The sequence below is a fragment of the Culex quinquefasciatus genome, chromosome 2, assembly GCF_015732765.1.
Source record: "Culex quinquefasciatus strain JHB chromosome 2, VPISU_Cqui_1.0_pri_paternal, whole genome shotgun sequence".
Classification (NCBI taxonomy): domain Eukaryota; kingdom Metazoa; phylum Arthropoda; class Insecta; order Diptera; family Culicidae; genus Culex; species Culex quinquefasciatus.
Genome location: NC_051862.1, coordinates 29,609,943 through 29,624,358, shown reverse-complemented (window position 1 = coordinate 29,624,358; position 14,416 = coordinate 29,609,943).

The window sequence follows — 14,416 nt, the reverse complement described above, 5'->3', positions numbered from 1 at the left end:
CAAAATGATCAAAATGACCAAAATGACCAAAGTGACCAAAGTGACCAATATGATCAAAATGACCAAAATGACCAAAAAGACCAAAATGACCAAAGTGACCAAAATGATCAAAATGACCAATTTGACCAAATTGACCATAATGACCAAAATGACCAAAATGATCAAAATGACCAAAATGACCCAAATGACCAAAATGACCAAATGACCAAAATGACCAACATGATCAAAGTGACCAAAATGACCAAAGTGACCAAAATGACCAAAATGACCAAAATGATAAAAATGACCTAAATGACCAAAATGACCCAAGTGACCAATATGATCAAAATGACCAAAATGACCAAAAAGACCAAAATGACCAAAGTGACCAAAGTGACCAATATGATCAAAATGACCAAAAAGACCAAAATGACCAAAGTGACCAAAATGATCAAAATGACCAATTTGACCAAATTGACCATAATGACCAAAATGACCAAAATGATCAAAATGACCCAAATGACCAAAATGACCAAAATGACCAAAATGATAAAAATGACCTAAATGACCAAAATTACCCAAGTGACCAATATGATCAAAATGACCAAAATGACCAAAAAGACCAAAATGACCAAAGTGACCAAAATGATCAAAATGACCAATTTGACCAAATTGACCATAATGACCAAAATGACCAAAATGACCAAAATGACCAAAATGATAAAAATGACCTAAATGACCAAAATGACCCAAGTGACCAATATGATCAAAATGACCAAAATGACCAAAAAGACCAAAATGACCAAAGTGACCAAAGTGACCAAAATGATCAAAATGACCAATATGATCAAAATGACCAAAATGACCAAAAAGACCAAAATGACCAAAGTGACCAATATGATCAAAATGACCAAAAAGACCAAAATGACCAAAGTGACCAAAATGATCAAAATGACCAAATTGACCATAATGACCAAAATGACCAAAATGACCAAAATGATCAAAATGACCCAAATGACCAAAATGACCAAAATGACCAAAATGACCAAAATGACCAAAATGATAAAAATGACCTAAATGACCTAAATGACCAAAATGACCCAAGTGACCAATATGATCAAAATGACCAAAATGACCAAAAAGACCAAAATGACCAAAGTGACCAAAGTGACCAATATGATCAAAATGACCAAAAAGACCAAAATGACCAAAGTGACCAAAATGATCAAAATGACCAATTTGACCAAATTGACCATAATGATCAAAATGACCAAAATGATCAAAATGACCAAAATGACCCAAATGACCCAAATGACCAAAATGACCCAAATGACCAAAATGACCAACATGATCAAAGTGACCAAAATGACCTAAGTGACCAAAATGACCAAAATGACCAAAATGATAAAAATGACCTAAATGACCAAAATGACCCAAGTGACCAATATGATCAAAATGACCAAAATGACCAAAAAGACCAAAATGACCAAAGTGACCAAAGTGACCAAAATGATCAAAATGACCAATTTGACCAAATTGACCATAATGACCAAAATGACCAAAATGATTAAAATGATCAAAATGACCAAAATGACCAAAATGACCAAAATGACCAAAGTGACCAAAATGATCAAAATGACCAATTTGACCAAATTGACCATAATGACCAAAATGACCAAAATGATCAAAATGATCAAAATGACCAAAATGACCAAAATGACCAATGTGACCAAAATGACCAAAGTGACTAAAGTGACCAAAGTGACCAAAGTGACCAAAATGATCAAAATGACCAATTTGACCAAATTGACCATAATGACCAAAATGACCAAAATGATTAAAATGATCAAAATGACCAATTTGACCAAATTGACCATAATGACCAAAATGACCAAAATGACTCAAATGACCAAAATGACCAACATGATCAAAGTGACCAAAATGACCAAAGTGACCAAAATGACCAAAATGACCAAAATGATAAAAATGACCTAAATGACCAAAATGACCAAAATGACCAAAGTGACCAAAATGATAAAAATGACCAAAATGGCCAAAGTGACCAAAGTGACCAAAGTGACCAAAATGACCAAAATGACCAAAGTGACCAAAATGACCAAAATGGCCAAAATGACCAAAATGACCAATGTGACCAAAATGACCAAAGTGACTAAAGTGACCAAAGTGACCAAAGTGACCAAAGTGACCAAAATGCGCAAAATGACCAAAATGACCAAAGTGACCAAAATGACCAAAATGACCAAAATGACCAAAATGACCAAATTGACCAAAATGACCAAAGTGACCAAAATGCGCAAAATGACCAAAATGACCAAAGTGACCAAAGTGACCAAAATGATAAAAATGACCAAAATGGCCAAAGTGACCAAAGTGACCAAAGTGACCAAAATGACCAAAATGACCAAAGTGACCAAAATGACCAAATTGGCCAAAATGACCAAAATGACCAAAATGACCAAAATGACCAAAATGATAAAAATGACCTAAATGACCAAAATGACCCAAGTGACCAATATGATCAAAATGACCAAAATGACCAAAAAGACCAAAATGACCAAAGTGACCAAAGTGACCAAAATGATCAAAATGACCAATATGATCAAAATGACCAAAATGACCAAAAAGACCAAAATGACCAAAGTGACCAATATGATCAAAATGACCAAAAAGACCAAAATGACCAAAGTGACCAAAATGATCAAAATGACCAATTTGACCAAATTGACCATAATGACCAAAATGACCAAAATGACCAAAATGATCAAAATGACCCAAATGACCAAAATGACCAAAATGACCAAAATGACCAAAATGACCAAAATGACCAAAATGACCAAAATGATAAAAATGACCTAAATGACCAAAATGACCCAAGTGACCAATATGATCAAAATGACCAAAATGACCAAAAAGACCAAAATGACCAAAGTGACCAAAGTGACCAATATGATCAAAATGACCAAAAAGACCAAAATGACCAAAGTGACCAAAATGATCAAAATGACCAATTTGACCAAATTGACCATAATGACCAAAATGACCAAAATGATCAAAATGACCCAAATGACCAAAATGACCAAAATGACCAAAATGATAAAAATGACCTAAATGACCAAAATTACCCAAGTGACCAATATGATCAAAATGACCAAAATGACCAAAAAGACCAAAATGACCAAAGTGACCAAAATGATCAAAATGACCAATTTGACCAAATTGACCATAATGACCAAAATGACCAAAATGACCAAAATGACCAAAATGATAAAAATGACCTAAATGACCAAAATGACCCAAGTGACCAATATGATCAAAATGACCAAAATGACCAAAAAGACCAAAATGACCAAAGTGACCAAAGTGACCAAAATGATCAAAATGACCAATATGATCAAAATGACCAAAATGACCAAAAAGACCAAAATGACCAAAGTGACCAATATGATCAAAATGACCAAAAAGACCAAAATGACCAAAGTGACCAATCATCAATCATTTTGGTCATTTGGGTCATTTTGATCATTTTGGTCATTTTGGTCATTTTGGTCATTATGGTCAATTTGGTCAAATTGGTCATTTTGATCATTTTGGTCACTTTGGTCATTTTGGTCTTTTTGGTCATTTTGATCATATTGGTCACTTTGGTCATTTTGGTCTTTTGTCATTTTGGTCATTTTGATCATGGTCATTTTGATCATTTTGGTCACTTTGTTTTATTTTGTCTTTTTGTCATTTTGGTCATTTTGATCATTTGGTCATTTGGGTCATTTTATCATTTGGTCATTTTGGTCATTTTGGTCATTTTGGTCATTTTGTCATTTTGGTCATTGTCATTTTGTCATTGGTCACTTTAGTCACTTTGTCACTTTGGCATTTTGGTCATTTTATCATTTTGGTCACTTTCACTGTCATTTTGGTCATTTTATTTTGGTCACTTTGTCATTTTGGTCAATTTGTCATTTTGTCATTTTGTCATTTTGTCATTTTGTCACTTTGTCATTTTGGTCATTTATTTGGTCTTTGTCACTTTGTCACTTTGTCATTTATCACATGGTCATTTTGGTCACATTTGGTCATTTATTTGGTCATTTTCATTTTGGTCATTTTGGTCATTCACTTTGGTCATTTTGGTCATTTTGGTCATTTTGGTCACTTTGGTCATTTTGGTCATTTGTCATTTAGGTCATTTTATCTTTTGGTCATTTTGGTCATTTTGTCACTTTGATTTTGTCACTTTGATCATGTTGGTCATTTTGGTCATTTGAGTCATTTGGTCATTTTGGTCATTATGGTCAATTTGGTCAAATTGGTCATTTTGATCATTTTAATCATTTTGGTCATTTTGTCATTATGGTCAATTTGGTCAAATTGTCATTTTGATCATTTTGGTCACTTTGGTCACTTTTGGTCACTTTGGTCATTTTGTCACATTCATTTTGGTCATTTTGTCATTTTGATTTTGATCATTTTGGTCATTTTGGTCATTATGGTCAATTTGGTCAAATTGGTCATTTTGATCATTTTGGTCACTTTTGGTCATTTTGGTCATTTTGTCATTTTGGTCATTTTGGTCATTAATCATTTGGTCATTTTCATTATGTCATTTTGATTTCACTTTTGTCATTTTGTCTTTTTGGTCATTTGGTCAAATTGTCATTTTGATCATTTTAATCATTTTGGTCATTTTGGTCATTATGGTCAATTTGGTCAATTTGGTCATTTTGATCACTTTGGTCAGTCACTTTGGTCATTTGTCATTTTTTTTGGTCATTTTGGTCATTTGATCATATTGTCAGGTCATTTTTTTAGGTCATTTTTATCATTTTGGTCATTTTGTCATTTTGTCATTTTGATCATATTGGTCACTTGGTCATTTTGGTCATTTTCAATCATTTGGTCATTTTGGTCATTTTGGTCACCATTTTGGTCACTTTGATCATGTTGGTCATTTGTCATTTAGTCATTTTGGTCATTTAATTTTGGTCATTTTGATCATTTTGGTCATTTGATCATTATGGTCAATTTGGTCAAATTGGTCATTTTGATCATTTGGTCACTTTGTCACTTTGGTCATGTCTTTTTGTCATTTTGGTCATTTTGATCATATTGGTCACTTGGGTCATTTTGGTCATTTAGGTCATTTTTATCATTTTGGTCATTTTGGTCATTTTGGTCACTTAGGTCATTTTGGTCACTTTGATCATGTTGGTCATTTTGGTCATTTGGGTCATTTTGGTCATTTGGGTCATTTGGGTCATTTTGATCATTTTGGTCATTTTGATCATTTTGGTCATTTTGGTCATTTTGGTCATTATGGTCAATTTGGTCAAATTGGTCATTTTGATCATTTTGGTCACTTTGGTCATTTTGGTCTTTTTGGTCATTTTGATCATATTGGTCACTTTGGTCACTTTGGTCATTTTGGTCTTTTTGGTCATTTTGATCATTTTGATCATATTGGTCATTAGGTCATTTTGGTCATTTGGTCATTTTTTCATCATTTTGGTCATTTTGGTCATTTGTCATTTTGATGGTCATTTGGTCATTTTGGTCATTATGGTCAATTTGGTCAAATTGGTCATTTTGATCATTTTGGTCACTTTGGTCATTTTGGTCTTTTTGGTCATTTTGGTCATTTTGATCATATTGGTCACTTGGGTAATTTTGGTCATTTAGGTCATTTTTATCAATGACCAAAATGACCCAAGTGACCAATATGATCAAAATGACCAAAATGACCAAAAAGACCAAAATGACCAAAGTGACCAAAGTGACCAATATGATCAAAATGACCAAAAAGACCAAAATGACCAAAGTGACCAAAATGATCAAAATGACCAATTTGACCAAATTGACCATAATGATCAAAATGACCAAAATGATCAAAATGACCAAAATGACCCAAATGACCCAAATGACCAAAATGACCCAAATGACCAAAATGACCAACATGATCAAAGTGACCAAAATGACCTAAGTGACCAAAATGACCAAAATGACCAAAATGATAAAATGACCTAAATGACCAAAATGACCCAAGTGACCAATATGATCAAAATGACCAAAATGACCAAAAAGACCAAAATGACCAAAGTGACCAAAGTGACCAAAATGATCAAAATGACCAATTTGACCAAATTGACCATAATGACCAAAATGACCAAAATGATTAAAATGATCAAAATGACCAAAATGACCAAAATGACCAAAATGACCAAAGTGACCAAAATGATCAAAATGACCAATTTGACCAAATTGACCATAATGACCAAAATGACCAAAATGATCAAAATGATCAAAATGACCAAAATGACCAAAATGACCAATGTGACCAAAATGACCAAAGTGACTAAAGTGACCAAAGTGACCAAAGTGACCAAAATGATCAAAATGACCAATTTGACCAAATTGACCATAATGACCAAAATGACCAAAATGATTAAAATGATCAAAATGACCAATTTGACCAAATTGACCATAATGACCAAAATGACCAAAATGACTCAAATGACCAAAATGACCAACATGATCAAAGTGACCAAAATGACCAAAGTGACCAAAATGACCAAAATGACCAAAATGATAAAAATGACCTAAATGACCAAAATGACCAAAATGACCAAAGTGACCAAAATGATAAAAATGACCAAAATGGCCAAAGTGACCAAAGTGACCAAAGTGACCAAAATGACCAAAATGACCAAAGTGACCAAAATGACCAAAATGGCCAAAATGACCAAAATGACCAATGTGACCAAAATGACCAAAGTGACTAAAGTGACCAAAGTGACCAAAGTGACCAAAGTGACCAAAATGCGCAAAATGACCAAAATGACCAAAGTGACCAAAATGACCAAAATGACCAAAATGACCAAAATGACCAAATTGACCAAAATGACCAAAGTGACCAAAATGCGCAAAATGACCAAAATGACCAAAGTGACCAAAGTGACCAAAATGATAAAAATGACCAAAATGGCCAAAGTGACCAAAGTGACCAAAGTGACCAAAATGACCAAAATGACCAAAGTGACCAAAATGACCAAATTGGCCAAAATGACCAAAATGACCAATGTGACCAAAATGACCAAAGTGACTAAAGTGACCAAAGTGACCAAAGTGACCAAAATGCGCAAAATGACCAAAATGACCAAAGTGACCAAAGTGACCAAAATGACCATAATGACCATAATGACCAAAATGACCAAAGTGACCAAAATGACCAAAATGGCCAAAATGACCAAAATGACCAATGTGACCAAAATGACCAAAGTGACTAAAGTGACCAAAGTGACCAAAGTGACCAAAGTGACCAAAGTGACCAAAATGACCAAAGTGACCAAAGTGACCAAAATGACGTAATTACTGAAATGACCAAAATGACCAAAATGACCAAAATGACCAAAATGACCAAAGTGACCAAAATGACCAATATGACCAAAGTGACCAAAGTGACCAAAATGACCAAAGTGACCAAAATGACGTAATTACTGAAATGACCAAAACGACCAAAATGACCAAAATGACCAAAATTTCCAAAATGACCAAAATGACCAAAATGGCCAAAATGACAAAATGACCAAAGTGACCAAAATGACCAAAATGACCAAAATGACCAAAGTGACCAAAATGCGCAAAATGACCAAAGTGACCAAAGTGACCAAAATGACCAAAATGACCAAAATGACCAAAGTGACCAAAATGACCAAAATGACCAAAGTGACCAAAATAGCCAAAATGACCAAAATGACCAAAATTACCAAAATGACCAAAATGACCAAAATGACCAAAGTGACCAAAATGCGCAAAATGACCAAAGTGACCAAAGTGACCAAAATGACCAAAATGTTGTAATTACTGAAATGACCAAAATGACCAAAATGCTCAATTTGACCAAAATGACCAAAATGGCCAAAATGACCAAAATGATCAAAATGACCAAAATGACCATAATGACCAAAATGACCAAAATGACCAAAATGTCTAAAATGACCAAAATGACCAAAGTGACCAAAGTGACCAAAATGATAAAAATGACCAAAATGGCCAAAGTGACCAAAGTGACCAAAGTGACCAAAATGACCAAAATGACCAAAGTGACCAAAATGACCAAAATGGCCAAAATGACCAAAATGACCAATGTGACCAAAATGACCAAAGTGACTAAAGTGACCAAAATGGCCAAAGTGACCAAAATGACCAAAATGACCAAAATGACCAAAGTGACCAAAGTGACCAAAATGACCAAAATGACCAAAGTGACCAAAGTGACCAAAATGACCAAAGTGACCAAAATGATCAAAATGACCAAAGTGACCAAAATGGCCAAAGTGACCAAAGTTACCAAAGTGACCAAAATGACCGAAGTGACCAAAGTGACCAAAATTACCAAAATGACCAAAATGACTAAAGTGACCAAAATGACCAAAATGTCCAAAATAGCAAAAGTGACCAAAGTGACCAAAATGACCAAAGTGACCAAAATGACCGAAATGACCAAAACTATCAAAATTATCAAAATGACCAAAATGACCAAAATGACCAAAGTGACCGAAATGAACAAAATGACCGAAATGACCGAAATGACCGAAATGCCCAAAATGGACAAAATGACAAAATGACCAAAGTGACCAAAATGACAAAAATGACAAAAATGATCAAAATGATCAAAATGATCAAAATGGCCAAAATGACAAAATGACCAAAGTGACCAAAATGACCAAAATGACCAAAATGACCAAAGTGACCAAAGTGACCAAAGTTACCAAAGTGACCGAAATGACCGAAATGCCCAAAACTACCAAAATGATCAAAATTGTCAAAATGATCAAAAAGACAAAAATGACAAAAATGATCAAAATGATCAAAATGACTCAAACCACCCGCATATTTCGACCAGCTGATGATGTCGGATTCAATTTAATTGTACCAACATTGAGACAAAAAAACAATTCGTTCAACGTCATAAATCACCAACGGAGTAAAAAAACAAGCCGCGACTCATCTGCCGGCTCAGCAGCTTCTTGTCACATCAGTAGTTTTTCGGCCCCTAATCGCACCCATTAACCGTTTTATCTAATCCGCATCCAAGTTGGCTTTGGCTGCAATTCACTGAAACCTATAGACACTAGCTACAGGGGGCTTTAGGTCGCTTAATTGTTACACCATGTAGTTGCAACCGTTTATCACAGACAATTGGATCGGTAAATGTTGGGGGTTTCAAGATGTTGTGCACGCTGGCGCCGCCAAGCGTCAATTTTTCGTACTTTGAAGAATTTGTCAAAATTGGCAAATGAAGTCCGAAAGCGCTACGGCGATAAATGGAGAAAAATATTTCAAATTGACAAATTGAGAAAAGTTACGATTATTCAGTCTGTTTTTCTATGATCTGTCACCACTGGACCGGCGATGACAAGACTCTGCGCGACGTTCCCATTTCCGCGGGCTAGTGCGCTTCCCAATTGGTTTGTTAGGTCCACACAAAAAGCGACCCAAACAAATTCAATTAACAGCTCCCGGGTGCTGCGTCAGTCACACGAGGTGCCGATAATCCGCCTCATCATCGCAGTATGCCACGGTCGACCAGCTGATGGTTGTTGCGCCGACTTGGGTCAACCTGCGAAACAGTGCCGTGATTGTTAAAAAAATCCCTTCTGTCAAATTTCAAGATTCATTAACATCTTTGACTTTCATGCACGATAAAATGGGTAATTTTTATAAAACTGGCTGTGAGTCAGATTTGATTAAATCTATCTATAACACTTTATTAAATTTGTGTAAATTTACACTGAAGTAAGTAAAAAAGTAAAAAAGTAAAAAAGTATGATATAAAAAGGAATTTTACTCCAAAAGTTGAACTTTAGAACGTGAAGATTTCCTGGGTAAATCGAATAAAATAGAACATCCACCAACTCACACGAAATCGGAAAAAGTTGCCCCGACCTTCTTCGATATCCTTGAAACTTGATTCTAAGAGGTAATTTTGGTTCCTGATCAGGAATCCGTGGTCAATATTTTTCCTTTAATTTTTCTGAATTTTTACAAAGACTCGTTTTCAGTGATTTGTGGCTCGAAACCGTACAGAGAATGAAATTTAGTGTCAAGGACTCTAGTGTATAATTATCATTTAAACCCAAAATATGACCAAAAATCGATTTTTCGACACTTTGGGTCAATTCTGAGGGTTGATTCAGATTCAGCGGGCAAAATTACATATAAAAACATATATTTGGTCAATTTTTGAAATTCGTTCGTTAGGGTGGTCCCATATGGTTTTCCCTTGAAAATTAGACTTTTTCAAATGAAGATATCTCGAATTTAAAGAAAAACATCCCTGAGATTTTTTCAGCGTTTATAGTGCTGGATCTTCTCTTTTAAATGCAACCTGGCGCTTAAAATTTGGCTTGCGCCTTTTCGAGATATTTAAGTTTTAAATTTGCATCTTTTTTACCTTAAAATCGCTATAACCCTTAAGTCCAAATTGCCTTGTCAAATAATAAAAATGTTTGTTTTTTAGAGCTCTAAAAGTGCCTCGAATACCACTTTTCTCTAAAACTTAACCCTGAATTGCCACGTTCAAAAAACTGATTTTTGAAGGTTTGCTCAAATGCTTTCTATAAATTTTGTCGTAGAAGGCGTAGATTACGAGATAAAATTTTGGTGTCTTCGACAAAGTTGCTTGGATTGGCAAGCCCGTCAACTTTCTAGAAGACGAAAAAATTCCCAAAAATATTCCTGTAAAGTTAGATTTCCAAAATCACCCTAATCGTGAACCACCCTAATTTTCAACCAAACCAAAAGTTGCCCCTTTTCATATGCAACAACTCTTCTGAAGACACCAAAGCTCCAAAACTTCAGCATTTTACGGAAAATCCATGTTCCACTTAATTTTGCGATTTGGACCACTGTGGACTGGCTGTGTTTGTGTTAGATTAGATTAGATTAGACAAAAAGGAAAATTTGTATGAATGGGCAAACCCGTTCTTTTTAAGAGCCGCTCATTTTCGCTCGCTCACCGAAATGAGCGGCTCTTTCGCTCTTTTTCCAAAAAAATGAATGAAATGGCTACTTACAGAGTGGTGTGATTTGCCTTGCCTTTTTTATAAGACTTTAAAAAAAATAATTACTTTTATTCATCTTTACGATCAGTTGTGCAAAGAAAAGATTTATATTTTGCTTAGAAAATAATTCAGTTTTACTTTTGGGGAAATTAAAAAAAAACAACCTAAACTATTCAGAGTTTTTCAATGTAAATAGATGAGAATGTTATAATACAACGAATTATGTCAATTAAGCTCTCAAAATGTCAGCAAATAGCCCTTCTTTAACCTGCCGATTTTTTTTATCCTAAAATACTTGAAAAAGTACACCGTTTTGACATTAATTTGTAAGCATTGAAATTATTGAAATTACATTTTCAGTTCTCAAACTCTAATTTATTAGAAATTCAATAAATTATATTTATAAACATTAGTTTAGAAATCATTCCATCTTGAAACGGTTCTTTCAAAAGACCGGGGTTTCAAAAAGAACCGCGGCTCTTTTTTGTGAGCCATGGTTCATTTGCACTTTTCATTGAACCGGCCTCTTTGAGCGGCTCGCTCTCTTTTTGCCCACCTCTAGCAATGAATATTCCTAGTTTTTTCCAAGCTTGGGAGTTTAGGTGTTAAAATGCTAGACTTTTTTTTTAAATCCTTAACTTTCATTTTCGAGAAACAAACAGCAAAAATCGAAATTTCTTCAAAAATCAGACTGAATACACTCTATGACGACGACTCTATGACAAACCACTTTTATGCGAAAGAACGGAAAATTTCTAATTTTCTTCCATAGACACCAGGTTGAGTTCGAAGCGTTTTCGAGTGGTTTTATTAAAATTATAGTTTACAGTGTATACAAAAATATTTGGAATGTTTTTTTAGATGGTTGCCAGTTGCCAGTTTTGAAGGCATTTTCAGAAGAACGTTTGATAAGTAAATTTGGATTTATTTACTTAATCTCTAATTTTCATTAAATTGATTAAAAGCTAAAATATTAAATTGTCATTTTTTTTAATGATCATTAAAAGAAAGCTGGCCTTAATGATTGATTTAACATATAAATTCAATTTGCTCACTTTTAAGTTGACATTTATAAGACGCACAGTGACTATCACAGTCACCTTGTATTTTTAAATAACAATTTTAAACGAAACTATTTTTGAAAGCTCCATTGAAATTTTTAAGACGTACATGGACATCACGCCAAGGCTGAAGAAGTTTATTATTACAAATCAATGTATCTAAAAAAATCTTCGTGGTAAGAACGCTTAAATATCCGTGACCTAGAAAATACTTTACCTCGGAATTTTGGATTTATTTAAATTTTTATTTTTTTTTTATTTAAAAGGAGGCGCGTGATACTTCTTGCATCTTCACCTAAAACGAAGCTTTATGAATGGTCGTGCGCCTCCATGAACATATATGGAAAAACTTATAATTGGATAAAAAACAAAAATCCACAGGATAAATATTTTCTAGGTCACGGATTTTTTTTTATCTTGAAATCATGGCCTATCCTGAAATCTTGAGATTTGTTCAACGATAATTTGCAACAATATCAAAATAGTTTGCCTCAGGGTCAACATTCTCAGACACTTTTGATTTTTTGTACAAAGTTATAAACAAAATGCGCATGTTGAGTTCCAAGTAATAGATTGTTATAATCGTTGAATATTTGTTGGAAGAGTTATCCTGTCAGTGATTTTTTTGTTTCGATTTCCATAAATAGTGATTTTTATTTATATTTTTTGATGTACCTTTTTTCCTGAACATTGATTTACTTAAAACCACCAAGACATTCGCTATCGGGGTATAAGATGGCTGTGTGTGTACTTTTTTCAGAAAGAACTAGATTAAATTTGGTCAAATTTGAGTTTAAATTATACAAAAAAATATTGGCAAAAGGATGCAGTCAAAATTCAATTAAATATTTCTGATTACAAAACCAATATTGTTTTTATTTTTATTTTTTTTGTGTTATGACGATGTAGTATAATGATGTATGCGAGGGGCGTGACAATAGTAAGAAAATTAATATATTTAATTAATTAACGGCCAAAATTAACAAATTAACTTTTGTTTACGACCAAAACATCGCCACCTCTCCTTACACCACTTTGGTTTCACTTCGAATTTGACAGTTCAACAGCGGGCGTGATTGTTGTTGTGTTTGATTTTGATGGCAAAGTTTTATCACCAAAAAGAACCAGGATTAAGGCACATAAGAAATAACAGTCGAACAGGAGGATCCGTTGAAAGTGGCAATCGAGTTCCGGAGAACATTGCAGCTGATCATTCCGGAGCATAATTCGGCGGTTCAAGCAGCTATGCGCGCTGGTTTGCGTTCAACAAAATTGCCGAATGGATCAAGTTGGTGATCGATCACGAGTAGCTTATGCTGTTCCGCGATACTTGGTGGAGTAACGAGCCGGTTAAGACGATTCAATAACTGATGAAAAGGCAGATTTTACTTTCGTTTTCTCCACTCGCAGATTTCGACAAAAATGTTCCTGTTACTCAAGTCTGGCTTCTTAATCAGCAATCCCCCCGGCAGTTGAGCAAGTTCAACGCGGCCTGCTGGATGTGGTTCCTGCTGGTGGTAGATTCTCCAATGTTGTTTACCTTTGCACCGCTACCCAATTGGCGTCGTCCGTCAGCCCTGTGACGAACATCACCACCGGTACGATCAAGGGTACGACGGAACAGCATCCCTGGCCAGAGGATCGACTGGACAAGAAAAGGCCTCAATTTCCCGAGACAGTCCCGAGTGCAGTTATCCGGTGCTTTTGCTAAAGCTTCTAGCGCTGAAATTACTCAATTCGGAAGTAATCGAGGAATGACATGTTGGAGGTAAGGCGATCTAATTGCTGGAGAAAAACATGTTAATAATTTTGAATCCTCTACCCCGTAGATTGAACCCAAAATGATCCTGTTGCTCAAGTTTGGTTTCTTGGTCGAATTTTCGATAAGCAGCAGGTTAAGTTCAACGTAGCCTACCAACAGTGATTCCCGCGCACTCAATCCGCGACGTCGTTTGGCCCCGTGACGACCATCTGCACCGGTGCAACTTCGAGCCCGGAGGATCAGCAACATTTTTTAGACAATTAAAAATCAAGTTTAACATCTTTGTTCAAATAGTATTTTTTATAATATTACGTTTAATAATCATATGAAATTAAATCAATAAACAACTACCCAGGCAAATTAATGAACATTGTCAATTGCACGGTCAATTGTCGGTAGGAAAGTAGCCAAATCCTTCAGAACAAAATCAATCTGCCAGGACGGAAACTTATTTCGTCTAAATTGGCCACGTCCTGCAGTACGATTTCAGATCTTAATAACGCACGGCTTCTGTGGCGTTCATGGCAATTCAT